Source organism: Bos javanicus, chromosome 24, assembly GCF_032452875.1.
Source record: "Bos javanicus breed banteng chromosome 24, ARS-OSU_banteng_1.0, whole genome shotgun sequence".
NCBI classification, from domain to species: Eukaryota; Metazoa; Chordata; class Mammalia; order Artiodactyla; family Bovidae; genus Bos; species Bos javanicus.
Window position 1 is genome coordinate 41,979,040 of NC_083891.1, and position 25,225 is coordinate 42,004,264.

General features: G+C 50.9%; 1 long non-coding RNA gene across 3 annotated transcripts in view; it reads left to right on the plus strand.

Moving 5' to 3' along the window:
* The first annotated feature begins 4,105 nt into the window (after positions 1 to 4,105).
* Positions 4,106 to 25,225, plus strand: part of LOC133237651 (uncharacterized) — a 44,774-nt gene continuing 23,654 nt past the window's right edge. For all 3 annotated transcript variants that reach the window (XR_009733285.1, XR_009733286.1, XR_009733287.1), the window contains exon 1: positions 4,106 to 4,556. This is a non-coding gene — a long non-coding RNA (uncharacterized LOC133237651). The remainder of the gene's footprint in view (positions 4,557 to 25,225) is intronic.

Sequence of the window (25,225 nt, forward strand, 5' to 3'; positions counted from 1 at the left end):
CACAAACCAGTTTTGGCTAACTTCAGCCAAAAAAAAAAAAAAAAGAATTTATTGGGAGGCTATAGAGGGGTTTTATTTATAAACTTTCTTATTCCACAAATTATTTTGCATCCATTTATAAACATGGGACAATGCAGAAGAAAAAGCAGTCGAGGGAGGCAGAATGAATGGAAAATAGAGGATGGAGTTCGGGCTACTGAAGCCAGGAAAGGGTCCACATCTGTCCCCTTGATGGGAGAGTCCGAGGCAGCAGCCCTCGGCGGGCATGGACAACGGGAGGGTGGCATTGTGTTCTGGGCTCTGCTGGCGAGGCTCTTGTCCAGCTCTCTGTAGTTTTTTCAGAAAAGAGAAATACCCCCGGCTCTATGCTTATTGCCTCGAGCCACCTCCTTTTCTTTGTCTACTCCCCCGACCTGGCTGAGAGCAGCCTCGCCGTGGCTTCAGCACCTTTCCTGAGCTCCGGCCTCCAGTTTCAGACTCCTCGCTGGATGCTCCCACCTCCAGGCCCTGCACACGCTCATCCTTATTACGTCTACAACAGAAAGGATCGTGTTTCTCCATCTGTATTTTTCTAGCTGGCACATGAGCACATGACATTTCCCATCTGGAACGCCTCAGGCCCTTTCTCTTCTGTTTGGGGAATGACTATTGACCTTTTAAGTCCTGTTCAAAGGTCACCATCTCTGAGGCTCCTGCCAAGTCCTCAGGATAGAGTGGTCGCCGCCTCCTCGGTGTCCTGGCATCTGGCCCCTGGTGGTCACTGAGCCCATGGGCTACTGCCACCCTCTGTATGTCTTGTTCTAGGGTTTGCTTTGACCAACATGTACACCGGGATCAGTGCAGCTTTGTCTGTGGGAATTCCTCCATAAATGCTCCCTGATGAAGAAGGCTGGGGTAGCCGAGGTAGACCCATTCCTGATTGCCAGGAAGACAGTCGGATCACTGCGTGCGAAGATGCAAGCGCTCGGCCCAGCGATGAAGAGAGACCCTGGAACTTCTTACCTGGTAGGTCAGGGCCTCTGCAGGAGAAAGACGCAAAGAACTTCTGCAGAGGTGACAGTAACAAAAGCATGGTACGGTTTTTGGTTTCTGATCTCTGGGAAGAGCTACAGAAAACAGAGATTATGCTATGAAACAGCAGTCAGAAACATCCGTCTGGCTGTGAAGTCAGAAGCTTTTGCCTGGCTGTGATAAAAAGTTTGCCTGCTGCTGATTTAATGCAAGACTGTCTTCACCTCTAAAACATCCCAGAAATACTTGAAAGTGGCTGTGTTCTGGGAGATTCCTCCAGGCAAGATCTCCTTGAGCTTGGGAGACACTAGGGCTTAGTTAAGTCTGGCATCGATAGATAAGTCTGTCAAGGAAAAACTGAGAACTTGATGTGAATGATTAGATGTTTCTTTGAAGCTTGCCCTTCTTATGATAATGAGCTATAGTTAGTTACATGCTTGCATCTCAAGAGGATGTGGCCAAAGATGAAAAAAGTCCCTGAAATAAAAGTATCTAAAGGCCGAGTCATCTTGAAAATATCAACTATGACTTAAAATATTTAAGATGTCTCACAGTGTTTATGATGTATTTTAGACTTTTGGATGGGCAAAGGGCCCAAGATGAGGAAATAAGGCCATTAAGACTTTTGCAGTGTGGAATGAAAAGATGGGAAAGGGTGATATTATACAGTTGATGCAATCATAAGATGCTTCAATCAGCCTAATGCTCAACCTAGAGACGAGAAGGGAAGTTCAGGCTGATCACATGTTTCAGTGTACTGAGTGAAGTAACCTTTTGTAGAATATGAATTCCTATAAATACACAGAAGACTAACTCAGCCGGGAACTGAAGTGTGGGACGCTGGGGTAGGCAGTCCCGTCCTTCTGCATCATTACTCCTCCTCTGCAGCCAGTGAGCCTTTCCAGTCACTCCTCTGTCGCAGAACCTCAGTGCAGAGAGGCAGATGGGTTTGCTGACTGGCTTGATTTCCTGTCTCAGATTGCCTGGAGAATCCCATGGACAGAGGAGCCTGGTGGGCTATAGTCCACGGAGTTGCAAAGAGTCGGACATAACTCAACAACATGTCTTAATGACTAAACGACAAACAACATATTGTGGTTAATTTTCTAAGTTGTCTCAAATGTTCATGGCTATGTGTGCATGTGTTCTTTTTCCTACTTACCTACCCACCTGCCTTCCTACTTAACTACCTGCCAACCTACTTACTTACCTACCTATCTTCTTATTCACCTACTCACTGTCTTCCTAACCATGTATATGGTACCCCAGAGGTGCTTAGTTGAATTAAAGGAAGAACATGATGAGATTGCTGTGCGGTGCTGTGCTCACTTGTTTCAGTCGTGTCTGACTCTTTGCGACCCTATAGACTGTAGCCCACCAGGCTCTGTCCATGGGATTCTCCAGGCAAGAATACTGGAGTGGGTTGCCATGCCCTCCTCCAGGGGATCTTCCCAACCCAGGGATCGAACCTACGTCTCTTACACCTCCTGCATTGGCAGCCAGCTTCTTTACCACCAGCACCACCTGGGAAGCCCTATCCATGCCGGCACCTCCAGGTAATTCCAACAGGTCTCCCTGGGGCATGGGGGCTGCTGCTCTGTTTGTCTTCCAGTGAAGAAAGATAACATGACGGGATGCATGGCAGAGGCCTTTGGAAACAAATGTGGGTGTTCTCGCTCTTATCTAGAGGGAAATGCCAGCTCCACAGTGTAATCAGCTTAGAATACAAATCAGATAGTCACAGGCATGCCTGAGCCCTTCTACGAGATTAAGACAAATCAAGGTCAAAGAGAATGAGTAACAGACATTCGGGAGATGCTGGGGCCTTAAAAGTGCTTTTCATCTCTGACTTTGAAAAAATTATCAGCTGGGATGAGAGGAGTGGCCACTCCCAAGGCAGCTAGTGCCCTTGTCCTAAGGTGCCCGCTTGAGCACAAGGAGCCCTGGGAGCGGCCACTTCCAGCCGGAGGTTCTGAACTCGCTTGGCTTCCCTTGTCAGGACAGGCCCGTCACGCGTCACTACATGATCGTGCTGCTGGGGGACAGACTCAGGGGCGGGCATTTCAGGGCGTGAGTCCTGTTAAGGTGGGGATGCTGGCGTGGGGAGAGGGCTACCAGATTTAGAAACAAAGAAACAAACTCCCCAAACCAATAAAGACAAAAAAACTCCCCCAGACCAAATGCCCAGATACATTGATTTCAGATGAATGATGAGAAGTTTTTAGGATAAGTATATCCCATGAAACATTTGAGATGTGCTTAAACCAAAGCATTGTTGGTTGTGAACCTGAGCTCCACTCCTGTGGGTGTCTGCATCCCATCTGGTGGCCCTGTTTGGTGGGGAGCAGGGCAGACTCGGTCTGTGAAAGAGCCCCACACTGCCAGGCACATCTCTCGCCACACCCTGGCAGGTAGGACCATGTGCATCTCTGTCTTCCTCATGAAGCTCAGTTCCCGGCAGGGCCTGCCCACCGTGGGAGGGCAGCACCAGTCCCGGCCTCCTGCTCTCCTTCACGGGGAGCTTCCTGGGGAGAAGCAATCAAAGGACCAAGCCTTGGCTGCATGGTGTGCAGTTGTGAGCTAGGCCTGTGGCCTATCCAGGCATGGCTGACCATCTAAAGGGATGTGGACAGCTCAGGGGCAGGTGGGGGCCTGCACTCCAGGGCTCTGCTGTCGGCCGCCTGGGGGCAGCAGAGAGCAACGGATGCCTGGCCTCTGAGTGAGAGGTGGGGTGCCCTCAGGCCTCTGAGTGAGGGGTGGGGTGTCCCCACCCTGACCCCATGGGTGCCTGGATGGTTCCAGGCAGCAGGGCAGGCCTGTGAGCCTCTGAAGGACTCAGAGAGCTGGGGGGTCTAGTGGACGAATGCAGAGCCCTGGGCCCACGATGGGGGCATCTCTGCTTTGACCTGACCCCCTTGGCGCAGAGGAGCCGGACAGTGCTACCCAGTGTCCAGTGGATGCTACGGGCCCAGGGGGGCCTCTGGGGAACCTGGATGGTATGTGTGAGGGGGGCAGGGGTGGCCCCATGCAGGGGAAGGAGAGGGGGGAGAGGGGAGAGGGCGGTCCTGGACTCGGCAGGTTTATAGGTTTAAATCCTGAACTTTGATAACTTTAGGAAATGATGCATTTTATGGACAAGTTAGGGGATACGCATAAGCAAAGGAAGACGGAAGGAAAGTCCATCCGGGCCCTTTTCTCGTCATGACCACAGCTGTGGCTGGAATCACTAGTCTCAGACTTCCTCTGTGGACTCAACTTGTTTTATTTTTACAAAACTTTAGTCACTCCACCCGTGCTGTTAAGCTCCCCGGCGTTTCCTCAGGACTACGGGATGAGCGTTTTCCACGGAAGTGACACCTAAGATGACTTTCATGGCTGCACCCAATTGCACTGTTTCCACGGCAGTGACACCTAAGGTGACTTTCACGGCTGCACCCAATTGCACTGTCACTGTGCTGGTTTGTGTCACCCTTGCTGCTATACCCTGCCTTCTCCGGTGTCTGGATGGAGCGGGTTTCCCGGGGACTGGGTTTCCTGGAGACCAGGTAGGGGCTTTTTCTCGGGGAGGGGCTGGCAGAGAAGGAGGTCTGGACGCCACGTGGCCACCGTAGGCAGAGAGGATCCTACAGCCAGACCTGGGGTCATGGTAAGCTTCCGCTCAGCATCCGTGCCTTTAGCTCTGTGGGGCTTGTTCACCTGACCGTGCCCTACAAGCTTAAAGTATGAATTCACGTCCCCACTCAGAGGAACATCTGATGGGGACTCAGGAGGGAAAAGCTGTGCGTCTGCTGGCCTGGCGGGAGGATGCAGACGTGGAGGAAGAGATAAGGTTACACGCCCCAGGCCCCACCGCCGGCGTGTGGAGCCTTTGATAATCAGCTCCAGCATCTCTTTCATGTCACTGAGCACAGAATGAGGCTCCATCAAAGAGCCTCCTTCAGAGAAGAAACTGAAACAGGCTGGACGGCGGAGCAGCGCTGGGAGGGGCAGGGCTGGGCGGTCAGCACTGGGTCCCAGGCCTCCATGTGGCTTTGGCGGCTGTGCTGGCTGTCCTGGGGTCTCCTTGGGTCCCCCTCCACTCCCTCCAGAGCCTGGCAACCTTGGCCTTGGAGTCCTGGGTTCCCGGGAGCTTGTCAGGCTGAGCCCTGGAGCGGCCGCAGTGCATCAGCTACACAGCCTCTCTGTTTTTTCTCCCCAATCCCGACTTTTTCTTCGCGTTAATCTGCTCTGAGATACATGTTCGTTTTCGGAGACACTTGAGTGTCCAACAAAAACAGGCGGAAGAATAGCCCTCTATTTGCCCGCCTTTAGGAATCCCGAGGGCCTGCGGTGACTCACGGGGCTCTTAGCTGGAGCCTCCCAGCGCCCGGGGACCCTGGGGTCCACTCAGTGCCCAGGGCATGTGATTTGACTCTCAGGTCACCCACGGGAACTTTGATCCTCTCCCTGCCAGTCGCCTCCTGACCTGCAGTGTCACCAGCATTTGTCGGTCTTCAGTGAGTTTTCCTTTCCCTATAAATGTTTACATTTTGACATGATGTAAAGTGAAGAAAGTCCTGCTGAGAATTCCCGCCTGAGATGAACATACGTGATGAATGAGCACATGTAATGTATGAACACACGTGACGTGCTTTAAACACATGATGTGCTTTAAACATGTGAAACCCAGGAGTGAGCCACCAGGAAGCCTCCAGCCGCTTCCCTGGAAGGCAGTTAAACAGGGTGGACAGTCCTTGTTAAAATTCCTGCCCATGGTTTAGAAATGAGCAAAAACGCTTGGCATGAAGGCTCATGATCACTGGGAGGGAGGTTCATGGCCATTTGGCGATGTTTCAGGACGGTAGGTTCTGACTTCTCTCCTGACGATGCCACCGCAGTTCCAGCCTCTGTCATCACATCTCGCTGGTCTCATTCACTCTTTCACTTCTCACTGAATGGCGACACCTGGGCAGGAAGTCATCCTACAAAGGGTGGGAGTGGCTGTGGGCTGGGCCAGGCCATGGACAAGCCGCACCTCCTGCGCCATCTGCCCTTCGTGCTCGATCAGTCTAGACCCATGCTTGTCATTGGGAAGGAGGGGCTGACCTTTCTCTCCACTGAAGCTTGAGAGTCAGAAGAAGCTGCTTGGAAAGCACATTCGGGGCTGCTGAGGATTTTGTCAGCTATGATCCACACCTTAGAGTCCAGGGTTACAAATTGGACACATATTGAACATGGCCTGGCTTTCAGCTATCATAGGGTCAACCGCTTGACCGAGTGGCTAACCTGGACTGCCGTTTCCAAGCCAGCCGGCTCCAGCCACCTGACACCAGGCAGGTTTCTGACCTCGGTTTGTCCCCTCGGGGCCAGTCCTGGGCAGCGGCTTCCCTGTTGACCTGGCTCCTCTTTCCCACACTGACTGTTGGGTGCCAAGCTGGGCACTGGCCCTTGCCCCGGCCCTGCTTCATCTGTGGGTGTTCCCGAGCCTTGAATGAGAGGCCCGTACTATGTGGGTAGGAAGAAGTCTGCACCCGGGGGTGGAGAGCGGTCTCCCCATTACCTCTTCCTCTTCTTCCTCCTCCTCCCTCCACACACAGGTCTTTCTCAAGGTTCTGTCTTCATACTTGTTAATATTAAAAATATATATATACTTCCCATGTCAATCCTGTGACTGTAACAGTTCCCTTTTATGCATAGTTGTCCTGCAGGAGCTTTAGGACGACCCACGTTTTATTTCACCTTCGTACCCCGATGGTGCTTAGCATAGTGCCTAGTACATGGTTGGTGCTCAATGAACATCCATTAAATATGCTAATACATGATGGGAAAAGATGACATAGAAATGAAGTTTGCCAGGAGTATGAGCTCCATCTTGGCTGGTGGTTTTCCCTAAAAGAGCTGTGACGCTCCAAGGTATCCAGTTCCTGGCCTGGGAATCACGATTTTTCTCAGGATCCAGGCATGTAAAGGGTTGGGCAGTGAGAATGGGAGTGGGCTGTGCTCATTTATTGAACATTTTATTGAAATTAAATATTCACTGTTTCCCCAACCATGAATGGAACCAATGTCATTAAAAAAAAAAAAAAATCCTACCAAGGAGGAGAACAAAATCTCTAATTCTAAACCCCAGTGTATCAGTTTGAAACCAAACCTGTGTGTTTTAATTAATTGAACTAGGAAAAAAAAAAAAGCATTAAAACATTTTAAATTCAAAATATTTTAATTTCGAATGGTTTAGTTGTTAGGGTCCCTGCAAAAGCACATTCTCTGTGCTGGGTGTAGTCCTCCTTGGTCGAATTCAAGTGTTTATTAAGAGCAGGACATTTATATGTAGGTAGCATGTAAACATGGTTCACGAACCCAGGATGCTCAAGGCACTGAAGACGTTTTGTTTGGTTTCCTGGAAGCCCAGAGGGTAAGAGATGTTATAAGTGGGAAAGAGATAAAAGAGAACATCCCTACGAGTGCTAGCAATGATACCGGGCCTGACTTCCCCTGCTCAGTCTGCTGGGGACTCTGAAAGTCTGCTGGGGACTCTGAGAGGTCGGGCGTCCGCTCTGGCTGTGGACCTGACGAGTCGAGTGGCCGGGGGACAGGCTGGGGGCAGCCTTCGCCGTGCGCCTCTCTGACCCTGCCGGGGGTGTTGTCCTGTTTGACTGGACCAGGGACCGGTGTCTCTGGCTCCCACGGGAAGACGTCCAGGCCGAGCCCTCCTGGAAACAGACTGGGAGAATTTGCCAGATTCCTCCAGGAAAGCCAAGAAGTCCTAGTTGATTTCATGGTCATTTCCACACCGTTTATCAAAGATTCTCTGCTTCAGTGTAAAGCTCCCAAATATGGTATTTTCACGAGCCAGGATGGAATGTGGCCAAGTGGCTGAGCATGTAAATGTTTACCAAATAAGCAAATACATTTGGGGACGTGTTTCTGAAGTAGCACCAGCGCAGCAGCTGTGGGCGTTAACTCTCAGAGGAAGGCCATTTTCTGGATTCTTCCCAGCAGGGCCTGAGGAAGTTTATCAACCTACAGATTTTTTAAGGTCCACAGAGCCTGTGGAGGACAGTCTGCGTTTCCCGAGAAAGGTGACGTTTTGTGTGCCAAGAGGCTGTGGTGACCGCTTTCTGAGCTGAGAGTTGTGGCAGAGAGAGACATGGTGAAGGAGAATCCAGAGGCATCAGTCAGACTGGGGCTCATCTGAGTCTGAGCTTGGGTGCACTCTGTGACTTCCTGCAAGTAACTCGCCCTCTCTGAGCGCCATTGCCTTCTCTATAAACAGGGCAAGCAGTCCGTGTTCTGTGGGGGTGTTGAGGGTCGGGGGTGATGAGTATAGATGTCTAGTCAGACCGTGCACTCATTAATACTAGTTTTCCTTTCTTCTGAATTATTGTAGGGTTCTCCCCAGCATCACATTCTGCCCCACCAGGACATTTTTTGCAGCCCTAGAGGCAATGACGTTGAATCCACTTGTTCCTCATCTGTGGATACTAAAAACATCAAAATGTTATTCCAGGAGATGGTTTGATGTTCAGAAATCCTAAAGTGGCAGGACTCGGAGAGCGTCTGACAGCTGGAGTTCAAGGCCATGTGGGTCACTGCTGTCCAGGCCCTGTCCATTTAGACAGACCCCGAAGACAACCTGTCTGTATAATAGTAAAGAATGACATGTGATTGCATTTTTTTTGCTCTCCGGTATGATCACAAATATCTTCTCATTTAATCATCAAAGCAACCCTGTGTGAGCATGTGTATGTGTGTGTGTGTGTGTGTCTGTTTGGTGATGACATCGTTATCTGACTTCACAGATAGGTAAACTGAGTCTCAGAGGGATCAAGCAATTTATCCAAAGGCAAAACCCCCCACTTTTGACCAAAGTGAGTTTCAGACTGTATTTTCTGTCTCCACACCTGGAGCGTGCCAGTCTCATGGGATCTGGACACCAGAAGTTGTTAAGCGTGATCCATTTCTCCCTTTGGCTTAATTTTGCTTGGTTTTCTCTGGAGACCCCCACAGAGGTCTCAGGACTGAGGCAGATTTTGTGGACTCACTGAGCACTGAACAAAGTTACTGAGGGTCATGCTCAGAGCAAATTTTTCACGCTGAGTGATTTGAAAGAAAAGCCACCTGGCAAGAATCAGAGTTCAGGACACGGGGGACTTTTAGAGGTTGTTTTGTTTGGGCAGGCATTCCTTAGTTCATTCAGCAATTTTTATAGGTCCTGCCACGCAGCAGGCACCATGTGAGGTGCTGGAGGGCCATTGTCAGCTGTGATGGGCGGTGGCCTTTTTAAGGGGTGCAATGACAGCCCTTCATCCATTGCTCTAAGCTCACAGGTGGAAAATGGGCTCAGCGATGGGAAATCGAGGGCTAGGTGGCTGGTCACTGATGGCCCATCCTTGGCCCTACAACTCTCGACTTCAATCCATTGCCCATGCGGTCACCAACTCCGAGGAGAACAGGCAACCAACACCCCTCTTCTCTCTACATCAGCAGGAAGAACACACACCCTCTTCGTGGAGAGTGGTTCCAAAGCTCTGCTTTATGTCCTATCCTTCTGGCCTGGGTGATGGTGTCCATTCAATGGATCCCTTGGGAGAAAAACCAGAACAGCATCCCTGGAGGGGGATCAGTAGGGGGCTGTTGCTGATGCCACGGCCCCCAGACCTGGGCACCAGGAGAGCAATTCAGGGCTCATGTCCCTGCCTCCCTGTGCTCTGGACCACCAGCCCTGGTCCTGCCTCTGAGAGGGGCACTGCGTCCCACAGGAGGAGGACCAGCCCCAGCAGAGCCCGAATTCTTTTCAGTGGTGCCTCATAAGCCCAGGCAAACAACCCCAAATACATGGGGGTCTAGTCCTGATGCGTCAGGCCTTGTTCCCCTAAATCAAGACATCCAGTCACTTCATTTCAGTGGGACAAACAGTCTTTTATTCTTAAGCCAGGATTTCATGTCTTTAATCTTTTCCAGAAGAAAAGAGTTCTCATTACGTCTGCGTCTTATCACATCGCTGTGTATCGTAAAGATGCTGTTATCGCCTCTGCCTTCTGATTAACTGTCCCTGAGTGATTCTGGCCAACGTTGTGAGCCACGCTCAGAAAACAATGGCTCCAGTATCCTCAGCTGTCAGCAGAGGCCGAGCCATGGGCACAGTTGAGGAACACACCAGAATTTCACAGGGCCTTCATCACGAACACTGACAGCAACAGTTATTCGTCCAAACCACAGTGAAGAGAGGCTTCCTGGGCAGATACACTGTGGCACCTGTAGCCAGAGCCCGAGCTGTTGCTGTTGTTCAGTCACCAAGTTGTGGCTGACTCTCTGCAACCTCATGAACTGCAGCACACCACGCTTCTCTGTCCTTCATTATCTCCTGGAGTTTGAGCAAGCTCATGTCCATTGAATTGGTGATGCCATCCAACCATCTCATCCTCTGTCCCCCACTTCTCCTCCTGCCCTCAATCTTTCCCAGCATCAGGGTCTTTTCCAATGAGTTAGCTTTTTGCATCAAGTGATCAAAGTATTGGAGCTTCAGCTTCAGCACAGAGCAAGACTGGAGCCCCACAGACCTGGGAGCCCATGGCTTTGACCCCGTGACAGTAACTAGGCCTGAGAAGAGGGGACAGTGGTGGATCCTAATTCTGGAGCTGGCAGAGGTGGTGACTGAGTGGAAGAGAAGGGATGAGGAGGGTCGAGGGTTCCCTGCTCCTCCCAGCTGACCTGGTCGCACCCCCTCCTCCCAAGCCCAGCAGCTCCAGGCCCCAAACAGTCCTTTCCTGGCCAGCTGCAAAACCACCAGGCCTGGCTGCTCCTGCTCAGCAGCTCCCCCAAGAAGGGATCCATTCCAAACCAGCATGGCCAAGAGCCTGTGTGGTCCTTCTCCAGGAATCAAAGAGCTGCACTCTCTTCCCATTCATTCTGGGGGACCCAGCACATGGAGGGCTGGTCTGGAGCTCTCCCCTTTCACCCGTGGGTATGACTCTACCTCTTCCCAAGCTTCAAGGTGCCCTCCCCCCCATCACTGGCCCAACCATCCCTGCCCTCCGCTCTTCCTGACAGCAGCTGTGTGGGGATTTGGGAAGCAGCCTCCCTTGTGAAAGCACGCTTGTAAGTAGGCAGTGCATAACTCACAGGCCATGCAAAAAGCCTGGCTGAATTCGATTGCTTTTGAGACAGCTGGTTCTGTGGCATCGCTGGGCTGACTCTGTTTCTCCATTGGAGGTCCAGTCATCTTGGTGGCAGGTGGTTTTCTGAGATCCACCTGCTGGGCCATTTCAGGCCACTGAAACTCCCTTGCTGGGATTAACTCCGCTTAAAGCTTACACTATGTTGTTTTCGCAAAATCCTCTTGGTTTAGGAGAGACTGAGAAGACTCTTGGTGAAAGTTGGACAAACAGCTGAGTTATTTGTGTCCAAAGGTAAATCGTGCCCGGGGGCAGGCAGCCAGGGGAGAGGAGCAGATGGCACACTGATGACGCAGCCGCCACCAGGAGCTGGTCCATGGAGGGGATACAGCAACACCCGACGCTTTCACCCGGTTGATCTGATGAACGCAGCCGAAGACTTCCGGCAGCACAGGCCTGGGTTCTGTGAGTGAAGGCAGGGACACTGGTGGCATGGTGGGGTGGGGTGGGAGAGCTGCCTGTCCGCATCCTGGGACCGCCCAGGTGTTTCTGCCTCTTGGAGACAGGCTAACAGAACCAGGGCCAAACTGAACCTGCTTCCATTGCCATTGGCCATGGGCATGGCAGAAAGCAGAGATGCTGGTTTGGCATTGCAAAATGTGTTAATTTACCCATAAGCAAAGGAGATTTCAGTTGATCTCTGCTTTGTTTTCCCTTCCTTTCTGTCTTGTTTGAATGCAAGTATTATCTCTAGAACTGGATGAAAACAAAGCTGCACTTTGGAGGGGACTGTGGATGGTATGACCCTGAGAGCCATGTGAGCCTGGGTCACAATGAAGGCACGTTTAGAAACAGGGGTCTTGGGGAAGTTGGGCATGAGGCGGCCAGGGGTGCAGGACCCCGGAGAACAAGGACTAGTCAAGTTTGGTTGGGAGTGGAAGTAAAGTGCAAAATAGAGAAAGTAGGTATTTCTTGTGGAATATGTTCCAAAGGGCGGCAAAAGTGCTGGCTTGAGTGAACGGGGAGACACTGAGCCCCGAGGCCACGGTGGGGCAGATGGCCGCTGGAGATCTGTGTCTGGTGTATTCCAACTCACCTCCCTGGGTGCTGGAGAGCATAGGGAAGCGTTCAGAAAGCATCCGTGCTACTGCCATGGACAGCCACCTCCTCTGGCCCGAGAGTCCCCTTCAGTTTTATGTGGAGAGCTTCCCGGGCTGGCGCCACGTCTGGGTGCACGTCCGTGTCTCATGGTGATGATGCTAAGGGCCTTGGATGTGCTGCTGGGTCCTCATGGCCAATCAGGTGTGGGCCACCCCCTTGTGAGGCCCTCAGGACACTCCTGCTCCTGACTTTGTGGCCCAGGATGTCTTAGAAGAGAACTCCAGTCCCCGGTGTATGTCCTGGGCTCAAGCTGGGGACAGCTTGTGTGGTGGGCACCTGGCAGGACAGTCCACCTCCTTTTTGTGGAGTCTGCCCTGTTCCTTGTGAACCTCCATGGTCACCAAGTACCTTCTTTCCTTGGAAGGAGTTTTCACTGCTCCTTAGGCCCAGAAGCACCCTGTCCATTAGCTTGTCCTCACTAGGGACCAGAGGAACATGGATCCCAGGAGCAACATAACTCAGGCATCCGGGGGGAGGGTGGGGATGCCTGCCACCCAGAGTGTCATAAACAGCCTCTTGTTAACAGGGTTCAGAGGTCATATGAAAACAGAAGGGTCTCTATCATGGAATCATTGTGAAGGTGCAATGAGCTCTTGTCACAGGCCTAACACAGCACAGGTGCCAGCTTGATACATGGCAGGTAGATGCTCACATGGCCCTCACCTCAGATACGGCAGGGCATGTCCTCTGCTGGCACCACCGCCACCCTCCAGGCCACCCCAGCATCGCTGCAGCCTGAAGGAGGGGTGCAGAGCTCGTGGTTCACAGCAGTGGGACCAGCCGCCGCTTCTACTCGGCCTGGAAGACCTTGAGCCGGTGCTTGGCATTTGTCAGTGATGCAGCACATGTGTGACATGTGAAAATGCACACTTGAACTTGAGCTTTGGTGTCTGCTTCATCACGTTTGCTGTGACAAATGGCATGGAACCACTTCACAGGGAAAATGCATCTTTTCAGAACAAACATCCAAAGACAGAGAAATCAAACTGATAACTTGGGGTTGTCTCTTGGCCATCAGCCAATTCTACTCATTTCCTCCTTTATCAGATGTGGCTGCTCCCCTGTAGTGGGCAGTAGACGCCCAGAGTGAGAGCGGGCAAGTCTGGCCCTGGGGCCGCCTGCCAGAGACGCTCACAGCTCAGGGACCACTGCCCACACTGGGGTCTGTCGGGCTTCAGCGGGGAAAGGGGGCATCTCCATCTCCTCAGCTCTGCCTCCAGGGCTCAGTTAACTGGTCCCTAAGATGAAAGTGGGAGGAGGGCGTTTGGAGCGGTGTTTACCCTCCTTCTGGAAAATGGCCTCGAGCTGCGGTTTGAAATAAGAGATGCTCTTTAAGGATTAGTTGTATTTTCAAAAACCACATCAAATGGAAAACCCAGAACCACAGAAACTCTGGGCTTGGCCTTGAGTCGGAAGATGTCGCAATGGTGTGAACCAGCAGTGACCTGCCGGGAGGTGCCTGGGGGTCTGGTCTCACCTGAGTCAGCCAGAGAGATGATACCCTGATAGAAAAGAATCAGCCCAGCTCCTGAGTCTAGGAGTGCCCCAGACTCAGACGGCTCTCACAAGTACCCTTCTGGGAGGTGGGCCTGTCCCGGAGTGGGCTGGCGTGAGTCTCGGCACCTGGGCTTGGAGTCCTTCCCTGGTGCTGATGGGGTTTAGGGGAGCTGTGTGAGATGTGATTGTGTTTCTCCTTTATCAGGAGGTTCTGTAGGGACAGGCCATCTTACAGTCTGATGGTGAAGTCCAGTTGGCCGAGCACTTGCCCCACCAAAAGGAGTTCTTTCTGGGGAGGTGGGGGGCAGCCTCAGAGATCAAGATGGGGGCCTGGAGGCAGCTGAAGTCGAGGGCTCTGTCCAGTGCCATGATCAGGAAGAGGTCTGGGGGGTGACTTTGTAGGTTGACACTGTCCTCACTTAAAGGACGTGGTCCCAGGGCTGTTTCTTATCTTCCCCATCCCCCTTCCCAGGGAGGCCACCAGTCACCTTGCTCGTCTCTCAGCCTTTGGGGTCTCAGAGAATTTTGCTTGGAGCTCCACCTTCACACTCTGATCACTTGGAGGAAAATCAAATGAGCCCCCCAAAGTGCTCTGCATGGGGAGGATATGAGCATTCATAGCCCCTGGATCCAGCATGGGCAGGAGGTCTTTTTCTGCTGGTTCTGGCCCACCGTGTCTGGTTGAAGCAGGTTGAGACATCCAGGTGGGTGGGGCTCTGCCTGCATGGAATCCAGATGGCGGGTGCTGGCAGGGAAGAGGGGACACGGAGGCGGGGAACGCTGAGAAGGAGGTGGGCCAGGATCATAAAACGCTTTGCTGTGAGTCATGAATGAGACCGCCCTTTGCCATTTCCCTAGAAATGGCCGTAAGGGTTTCGGTTGCTGTTCAAATATCTCTGCTTGTCAGCCTGCCTCGTCCCTGAAGGTCAGGGCCAGCAGGTGTGCTGTGTGCTGTGCGGGGGGCCTCATGAGGTGGCCCTCATTCCCCATCTGCAGGGCCACCTGCCTGCTGTGCCCTGTGGACGCTTGGGCAGTAACACCTGACTGTTAGCGGAGGGCCCTCAGGTCATGTGATGTGTACAACGAGATTTTAATAAAAACTGTTTAACCCAGGCTGCCTTCTTCTTCTCCTGCCCCTCCACACCATCCCTACCTCTTCTTCTTCCTTGTCCTCTTTTTTTCCTTCCTCCTCTCTCTCTCTCAATTGTGGTAAAATATACAGAACATAAATGGTCTATTTCTAACCATTTTTCAGTGCACGGTTGGGTGGTATTAATTACACTCACACTGTTGTGCAGTTAGCACCACCATCCTCCTTCAGACTCTTGTCATCTTACAAAACTGAACTCTGAGGTTGCACAACCTCTCCCAGCCCTCCCCCAGCCATTGGTAAATAACCCCAACCTGACCTTCCATCTCTGTGGACTTGACCACTCTAGGTCCCTCATGTGAGTAGAGACATAAAGTCTTTTTCTTTTGGGACTGGCTTACCTCATTTATCATAATGTCCTTGAGGTTCATCCCTGCTGTAGCAGGTGTCAGAACGTCCTTCTTATTTGGGCTGGATAATTTTACACGTATGCACAGACCACATTCTATTTATCCGTTCACTTGTTGGTGGACACCTAGGTTGTTCCTACTCTGTGGCTACTGTGGATAGAGCTGCTGTGAACATGGGTGAGCAAATATCTGGTTGAGTCCGTTTCCCTCAGTGGTTTTGAGGATAAATACCCAGAAGTGAAATAGTTGGATTATATAGTAATTCTGTTTTTCGTATTTTGAGAAGCTGTCATACTATACTCCATAGTGGTGACCACTTTACACTCCTACCAACAGTAAACAAGCATTCTAATTCCTCCTTATCGTGGCTAAAACCTGTTCTTGTCTGTTCTTGTTTATCTCTAGGACAGTAGCCATCCTCATGGGTGTGAGATGGTATTTTGGCATGTCCTACTCTCTTTTGACAGAAAGTGAGATCACACTGCTTCTCTGCTCACAGCCCTCTAAATAGCACCAGCTGCAGTCTTCCTCACAGGCCCCTGGGCTCTGAGGGGGTCCTCTGGCCTCGTTTCCTGGTGGCCCCACACTTTCTCAGACCCACCCTGGGACCCGATGTCCTCCCTGTGAGACTCCCTTCTTCTCCAGCCTCCCCTGGACCCAACTATTCTGCTCTGCAGGGTTGAGGGAAGTCAAAGGAGCCTCGATGTCAGTTTCAGTTGCTGAGACCTCTTCCTCTCCAAGTCAGCTGTGCAGAGACAACTTGTTTATTTTTCCTGCTAACACAGCAGCCTCTCACCCGGACACTTAATGCCTCACCCAGTCACTAGATCCCTCACCCTGTCACTGGATCCACTCACCTGGTCAGTGGATCCCTCACCCAGTCAGTGGATCCCTCACCCAGTCACTGGATCCCTCATCTTGTCACTGGCTGCCTCCTTCACCCTATTTTTCACCACTGGAGTATCACTCCCTGGACTTGGTGCACCTGCTGACAGCCTTGTTTGCCGTCCAGCCTCAGGAGGTATCTGCACAGGGGGGGCGAGGGTCTGCGCTGCTCTGTAAATTGCCAGCATCCAGACCACCACGGGCAACCAGCAGGTGCACAGTAGTTGCCAAATGAGTGAAAGAAAGCAGCTTTGCTGAACCAGAAACCCATTTCATAGACTTATGAGTTTCTAGGTACTGACTTGTGAGGAGGTTTTTCTAAATTAAATTTTTAATGAATTTTCCTGGATTTTCTGGTATATAATCATATCATCTACAAGCAGGGACCATTCTGCTGTATCCCGCTCTTCTTCATCTGTTTACATCTCCGGTGTAATTCTGGACACCAGGGTGGCAGGGACCCGCTTGCCTGGCTCCTTCCTCCAGGTATACATTCCATCGTATCAAGGACGTGCCATCTGTTCTGATTCTACTTAGCAGTTTTGGTTACATCAAAAAGGAGGGATAACACCCTGAAACACCTCTTTGGCTTCTCATGGGCTGACGGTTTCTCTGGGCTTCCTGATGTAGGGATTATGTTAATGGGTTTCCTAGAACTGGTCCATCTTTGCACCTTCACCTTTCAGCCCCCAAATCACTCTGTGGTGGATGCTGGAGGCAGGACCCCTCCTCTCCAGGAGCTGAGAAACCCCCACCCCCTGCAGCCTCGCAGGCTTCCCAGGGAGGACTCAGGATGGCTTCTTGCTTCTGAATCAAACAAATGAAGAATGTGATTCAATTAGAGGCCGCATAGTATAAAGCCAGATGGATTTATATTCAGCCAGGCAGACATGTGGGGCGAGGGGAACTTCCCTCACTGCAGGGTGGGAAGCTGGCTTTGAAGTCTGGGGCTGGGCCTCCCGCACTGTCGTCACCTCCCCAAGATGCCCCCCAGATGGTTCCCACCAGATATTTCAGGCTTCAGTGGAGAACAAAGCTCCCAAATGTTCATCTGGAAGCCCCTGGCTCTTTGCTATGCTGCCCTCAAGGACAGAAGATGTTGTCCCCGTTTCCTCACTTCTGAGTGGGTTGACGGCACCTCCAAGCCCACAAAGTGACTCTGAAGAATAGATAAAATTGGTGAGGAGGTGAATGTACTCAATCTGTGTCTCCAAACCAGTCTGTCTCTAGAGAGCATTAAACAGGGAAACAAGATCCCCTTTGTTGTAATTCTCTATGGCTTCCCTTGGGCAGGAAGATAAGCCTGGAGGAGGACACTGTATGCTTTTCTTGGTTGAGAAGGATGGATGTGTGTGGGACCAAGCTCATTGGGAGGGAGCACCTGCCACCCTGAAGCCTACCCAGCACTGAGCTGTCCTGTCTGCACTCTGGTCCCTGCATCCGCTCTGCTCCTGGGTGGCTACTAAACGCTGGTCTCCGCGTCTACTCCACTCCTGGTGGGTGCTGGCTGTCTGATAAGGCTGCTGTGCTCAGAGCCGGGAGCCGGGGACAGGGCAGACTGGGTCTTTCTCTCCCAGACCTGCATCTTTGGGACATTCATCATGTCCTCTCTTTTGCTCGGGTCTGATCTTTTTCTTTTCTTCTTCTTTAACTATTGAACCTACTTTGTATTTATTCTAGGATTGAACAAAAGAGCAAATATGTTGTAGGTAACGAGAACCATGTTTCTCACAGTTGGAAAAGATGTGAATAAGCTGAGGGGTTGGCTGGAGCAGGCCCTGCAGTGCTGGGTTGGCTTCTGAGATCTGAGAACAAAATCACATCTTTGGTATACAGGCACAAAGTTAGATACTCGCAGGTAGAGACTTGGTGGGTGACATAGAATTCATTGCACATAAGGACGGACTATTTAACAAAAGCAGCTGGGACAGATGGCTATTCATATGAAAACAAATAAAAATCATGGCCTGTCTCATACTGTAACAAAAACGAATTTCAGTTGTGTTAACACTTAAATGTGAAGTAAAAAAAAAAAACAAAACATTGGAAAAGATTATAACAGCACATCATTATGTCCTTTGGAGAGAAATTTTTTTTTTTTAAATCAAGACTCAGAAAAACACAAACAATATATTAAAAAGTGGCTCAGCTGGTAAACAATCTGCCTGCAAAGCGGGAGACCTGGGTTTGAGCCCTGTGTTGGGAAGATCTCCTGGAGAAGGGAAAGGCTCCCCACTCTAGTATTCTGGCCTGGAGAATTCCATGGACTGTATAGACCATGGAGTTGCAAAGAGTTGGACACAACTGAGCGACTTTCAGGGCTTCCCTGATAGATCAGTTGGTAAAGAATCCGCCTGCAATACAGGAGACCCCAGTTCAATTCCTGGGTTGGGAAGATCACCTGGAGAAGCCAAAGGCTACCTGCTCCAGTATTCTTGGGCTTTCCTTGTGGCTCAGCTGGTAAAGAATCCACCTGCAATACGGGAGACCTGGGTTTGATCCCTAGGTTGGGAAGATCCCTTGGAGAAGGGAAAGACTACCCACTCCAATATTCTGGCCTGGGGAATTCCACGGACTGCATAGTCCATGGGATTGCAAAGAGTCAGACACGACTAAGCGACTTTCACAATACATTTTATCCCAATAAAATGAGAAATTTGAATCATCAAAAGACACCAAAAAAATGAAAATCAAGTTACAGTCTGGAAGAAAATGACGTGACACACTGAAGTAGTTAAGTACGAGCATCCAGTATGTGTAGAAACCACTGGGTCTGACCTTCCTAGGACAGTGTGTTCCACGGGACAGCCTGTGTCGGGTGAGAGCTGCTCTGGGAGGGGAGGGGGGAGGTCAGGTGTCGGGGGATTGATGACTGGTTGTGGCAGAGCTTACAGTAGTAAGAAAGCCAGGGGAAGTCCAGGGCCTGCAGAGTGCTTGGATGATGAGGCTTCTGAACAGCAGCCTGGCCGGCCTGGGAGGAGAGAGGGAGCGGGGTGCAGGGGGGTGGGGGGTGGTGGTGGTGCGGGGTGGGGGAATGGGGGAGGGAGCCAGGCCCTGAGGGGGTCCTGAAACAGTCTTTAAGAGACAACGAGTCAGGAGACTGCCCTCCAGGGAAAGGAACCGTCCTAGATGAGCAGAAACGGAAAGTCTTCCTGAAACATCATTTGGACTCGGGTCATTGTATTCCTTTGCTCCCTTTGCCTGAAAGAGTATTAGGTTGCTTCTGAAAAGGAAGAAGAAATTCGCTCAAATGTGTATTATTTTCTTCCTATTAATTACGCTTTTCTAAAAGTTAAAGCATCCTGACCTGGCCTCAGATTCCCCTCCTCTTGCCCACTTCCTCCCCATCCCCCCAAGAAGGCCCAGCTGCTGCAACCAGGGGTCTGCTTGGTGGGGGGCAGAGCAGGGGGAGGGTAGAGCCTGTGGATACCAGTTTTCTCATTGGGTCTTTTGGCATCACCTTGGTTTTTTTTTTTTTTTTTTTTTGGTGGCTTCGATGGTAAAGAATCTGCCTGCAATGCAGGAGACACAGGTTCAGTCCCTGGGTCGGGAAGGTCTCCTGGAGAAGGGAATGGCTACCTACTCCAGTATTTTCCCCTGGAGAATTCCATGGATAGAGGATCCTGCTGGACTATACTCCATGGGTTTGCAAAGAGTTGGACACAACAGAGTGACTAACACTGCTTTACAAAGATTAGGAGACACAAATAATTTCCTTTAAAAAATTGGTTCTATGGCTTGTTTTCTTCTCTAGACCTTTGGGAAAAAATTCAGTGGTACTGTGTGAAGGGGAAAAAAAAGTTAATAAAACTCTTCCCAGCTTTCGTTATTTTTATATCCGGGAGGGAGTGGAAAAATCAGCTTTTCAGGATCACTGACCCTGTGGCAGTTTGGGCGTGCTCCTGTCTGTGTTTAGAAAGCCTGTCAAGACTGATTGGATTATCTAATTAAAATAATGGCCACAAAGGGCCTGTTTACTTTGGCCCAGGCAAGGTCAGCCCAGCCAGCCCCTCCCTGGTCCTGCCTGTCCTCCCCGTCCTGCGTCCTACAAGGGTCGCTTCCCCTTAGGCCCCCCAAAGGACTCAGCTCTGAATAAACATGTGAGGGTGGGACCCAGATCCACCGATGGGTTAGGACTCACTCCAGCGGGGTGGAGGCAGTGCTTTAGGTCACTGGGACCTTGTACTTGTCAGGATCTATTCACTGCAGAGAGGCACCCTGTGAAAAACGGAGACAATCGTGACATTTATTATTTATTTATTTACTTATTTTTAAATTTTTAACTGAAGTATCATTGATTTATAATATGTTAATTACTGATACACAGCAAAGTGACTCAGTTATACAGACATATACATACACCTTTTTTTTTTAAAATTAAGGTATTGTTACTTTATAATATCGTGTTAAGTGAAAAACCTGGCTTAAACTCAACATTCAAAAAACTAAGATCATGGCATCTGACTCCATCACTTCATGGCAAATAGATGGGGAAAAGTGGAAATAGTGACAGATTTTTATTTTCTTGGGCTCCAAAATCACTGCGGATGGTGACTGCAGCCACAAAATTAAAAGATGCTTGCTCCTTGGAAGAAAAGCTAGGACAAACCCAGACAGCATATTAAAAAGCAGAGACATCCCTTTGCTGAAAAGGTCCCTATTGTCAAAGCTATGGTTTTTCCAGTAGTCATGAATGGATGTGAGAGTTGGACCATAAAGAAGGCTGAGAGCCTAAGAATTGATGCTTTGAATTATGATGCTGGAGAAGATTCTTGAGAGTCCCTCGGACAGCAAGGAGATAAAACCAGTCAGTCCTAAAGGAAATCAACCCTATATATTCATTGGAAGGACTGATACTGAAGCTGAAGCTCCAGTATATTGGTCATCTGATATGAAGAGCTGATTCATTGGAAAAGACCTTGGTGCTAGGAAAGATTGAAGGCAAAAGGAGAGGGGGGACCAGAGAATGAGATGGTTGGATGGCATCACTGACTCAATAGACATGAGTTTAAGCAAACTCTGGGAGATAGCAAAGGACAGGGAAGCCTGGTATGCTGCAGAGTATGGGGTTGCAGAGTCAGACATGACTTAGCTATTGGACAACAATAATGGAACCCGGTCTCCAAAGCCAGGCTGCTAAGAAAAGACTCCTATTGTCCCCAGTACTTTGCAGATGAAAACCTTTGGAAAACCGGGTCTTACACGCAGATGCTTGAAAAACCTCCCTCCGTGTGGCAATGGCTTATTCTTACCTCGGGCAGTCCATAGTTCATAAATAAAAGGCATGATCACTGATTCAATCAAGTAGCCTCAAAGATGAGCACATGCAGTTAGACATGAAAATACATATTATATCGCAATGTTTGATTTTTACTCATTGCTACTAATATAAAAGTTCTGTCATTGATGGTTACTCTCAAAATCACACTGAAAGTTAATTTCATTTTGAAATAATTAAGGGTGGTTTTATATAACATCTCTTAAAGTGTTGGAGGGCAAGGAGAATGAATTAAAACAAACAACACCTGGAAATACTCAGGTTGGTCTAAATGATCAGAAAGATGGAGCAGCATTGGTTCCTTTGGTCTAAAGCCACACAGACACGTGCAGTTTCTGAGGATTAAGAAATACAAATCCGTACACTCCACAAACTCCACTGAGGTTGAACCTCACCTCATAAATAGATGTAAGGCTTTTAAAACTGATGCTCGGACATTCCAGCTACATGTGATAAACCCTCACTGCCCACGGCTCTCCAAGTCTAATGGGCATTAAGGGAAAAGCCCTGCCTGCCCGGGCTGCCCCGTCAGAAAATCCATCTTCCCCGTAATGAGGGGAAGGCAGCCCCGCCGCTCCCCTCCGGCCAGATCTTCCCTCCTTCTAGTGAGGCCTTGAAACAACTGCCCCCTGGAGAGCACAGTAAGGCCCTGATGGCCTGGGAGGACTCAGACCTTTCTGGTCTGAGGGGAGAGTTTAAGAGGATAAGACCCTAAACTCCTGACCCCCATTATCACTCACTGTCCTTCTGTGAGTTCACATACAGCCAGCCTGGAGTGTTCCCAGGCGGGACTCTGCCTCCCTAACCCCACCCCTGCAACACCTCCTCCTGCCACCCTCCAGCTCCCCTCCCCCTCCCATCCTGCCATCCCCCTCCTCCTGCCCCCCACTCCCCATCCCCCTCCCATCCCTCCTCCTGCCACCCCCTTCCTCCTGCCCCCCACTCACTTCCCTCCTCCCATCCCCCCTCCTGCCATGCCCCTCCTTTTGCCCTCCCCATCCCTCCCCTCCCATCCCCTGACTCTCTCAGGCCTTTCCCGTGGGATGAAGCTCTGCTTAGGACATGCAGGGGCCATGTAGTGACCAAGGCAGACATCCCAGGCCACTTGCATGAGGTTGGAGGGTGGAGATGGGAGGAGAGTGTGGGCCAGGGCACCACAGGGGACATGACTGGGATGAGGAGCAAAGTCTGCAGAGACTGGAGCAGGACTGGGCAGAATGCCTGCCCCTCTGGGCTTCTCAGTTGTGGCATGAGGTGCCCGGCCTCCGTGGTCCTGGAGAGCAGAGACCTCAGCTCCATCAGCAAGTACCCTGGGGATCTCAGGGAATCGTTTTCCCTCCACAGGACTCAGGCTCCTTCACTGTCAACAGATGGAACAGAACCTATAACCTTCGAGGTTTCTGCCGGTTCTGCCCCTCTGTGTACCCCATCCTGACCCGGGCCAACCTGAAGAGCCTCCTTCCTTGGTTTCCTCCTCAAGGAGGGAGGGAGGGTGGTCCCGGACTTAAACGTACAGCTGCACAGGCTAACTGCACACGGAAGCCTGGATCCTGGATGCAGTTAGTGTGCAACCATGGCATGAGGGGCCAGGTGGTCCCGGGACCCCATGGAGCTGTAATCTTCATACCTCTTGGGAGCAGCTTCATTCATCAACGCTCAGTCTGCAGTCCCTGTTAATCCTTAAATTCTGACTCACCTGGGCTGAGACCTTTCTTCTTTGGGTGGGGAATTTCCATTTGTTTAAGCGGTTGCCTCTCTCAATATTTTGGTGCTTAAATTAGAGGATTTTTCTGCTTTTAGGAAAAGCAGAAAAATCCTCTTTATGAGCTTAACTCTTCTGGGAAAGATCAGAGTTACCACCTGATCAGAATTCCCACCACATTCCTGGGGGAATGTCAAGTCCACCTCTGATCACAAAAAGCCACCACCATTGCTGGGGAAAATTAGTAAAATGTCCCGCCTCCCCAGTTCCCTGCCCTGACTCTGGGCACGGAGGGCAAAATTACAGCGGAAACCACAATATTGCCCCTAGTGATAAAACATCTGGACTTTGTCTTCCAACAGCATTTATTACTGTCTTGGGACTTGGTGTGCTGATTTTTGCCCAGCAAACGGTGTCATGGTTGTGAGTGAGGTGACAGGTAAGGCTGTGGGGTCATCGCTCGCCTCCCCACCACCCTGCACCTGGACCTCCTGGAGCCTCAGTCAGTGCAGCCAGGGCAGGTAGGACATGGTTACCCTCCTCTGCTAGTTTCGAGCATCTTGGATGAGCTTTGAGCTTTCCTCGCTGGATTGTCAGCTCCTTTGGATTTTCGGCCTCTCCTATCATGCACGGTATATAAACTCTGATCCTGCCCCCCAGGGCGGGGTGGGGGGCTGTGGATCACGAGCAGGACTGCCAGGTCACTTTGTAGAGCCCTCGTTGTCTCATTTATAAAATAAGGGTAACATCAGTCTCCTGGGGTTAGTGTGAGGGTCCAGTGGAGGCCGTCCTGCACATCAGACGCACGTCCTCTCTATCAGAGAGGGTGGTTTGCCAGGAAGCAGAGCTGGGCCCCCAGGGCTCAGGGGTCCCTCTGCACACCTTGCCTGGTGTCTCAGAAGGAAGGCTCAGGTAAAAAGTTCAGGGACCAGGACTGGCTGCCATTCCCCCCAACCTTGACTAGGATGGGGTTGCTGACAGCCAGTCATGACGCAGTGGCCAGAGGGGCGTGGACTCCGTGGTGGGTGGCCCTGTGAACCATCTATTCCTTCGTCCCTCACCACAGTGGCTCTTCACCCTGCACATTGCACCTCGGTGGACGTGGGGATCTCCTGGTGGACCATGTGTTCCCTTACTCAAGCTATTAACACAGAGCAAATTAAGTCAGCAAGTTTCGGCCCAAACCCTCCCCTAGTTCTCTTTTGCTCATGACCTGTGTCTAACCATGCAAGGCTTTTTGCATTCAGCCATGGATAGTGGAGATGGGAAAGACTTTCAACTTTGGTCAGTTTACACACAAAGGAAATGAAGTCCAGAGAGGTTGGACCACTTGCCTGCGGTCACACAGTGTGTTACCTATAGAACTGAGACTGGACCCCAGCTCTTTTGGCTTTCAGCCAGTCTCTCCCACTTCTCTGTGCTTCTGGATCAAGTGATGTGCACAGTGAGGATAATTCAGAATTGAATATATCCTGTGCACAGTTTGTAAGCACTGCTGTAGGCAATAAGGTATGCGATGCCGAGTGGGTACAGAGGCTCAGGGATTCTGAGTCCCACCCCTGCCTGCCCACCAGCTGGGCTCCCGGGCCAGTCACTCTGCCTTTTTGGCCCCATTTTTCTTGTTTTTTTAAAATAAAAAATTTGGATTCTAAGGCCTCTTCCAGCTTCAGAAATTGGAATCCGTTCCTAAATTGAGCCACACTTAAAGAAAGCTTGTGGTTTAAAGGTGTTACCTGATGAACACTGGGTCTTTCTGGAGAAGGGTTGTTACACACAGAAGAGGTTGCTCTGATAATTTCAGATTTCCCGTGTCAGTCTGTTTGGAGGTGAGGTGGTTCTCTGAGGCTGTACAGCCTTGGACCACAGAAGCAGAGGGCGCTGGCAGCATCTACACGGAGGCCCATGACGTGTGTCCCAAACAGAATGGCCTGTGGCCTTGCCCAGAAGCCCAGCGCACCCTCATCCATGCTGGGCCCCCGGGGCAGAAGGATGAGATGCTGGGGCCTGAAAGGACAGTGACCATAAACACAGGCCCTCGCCCTGCAGGCAGGGTCCCCCACCTTCAGCTCCTACCTCCATACACCTACCCCACAG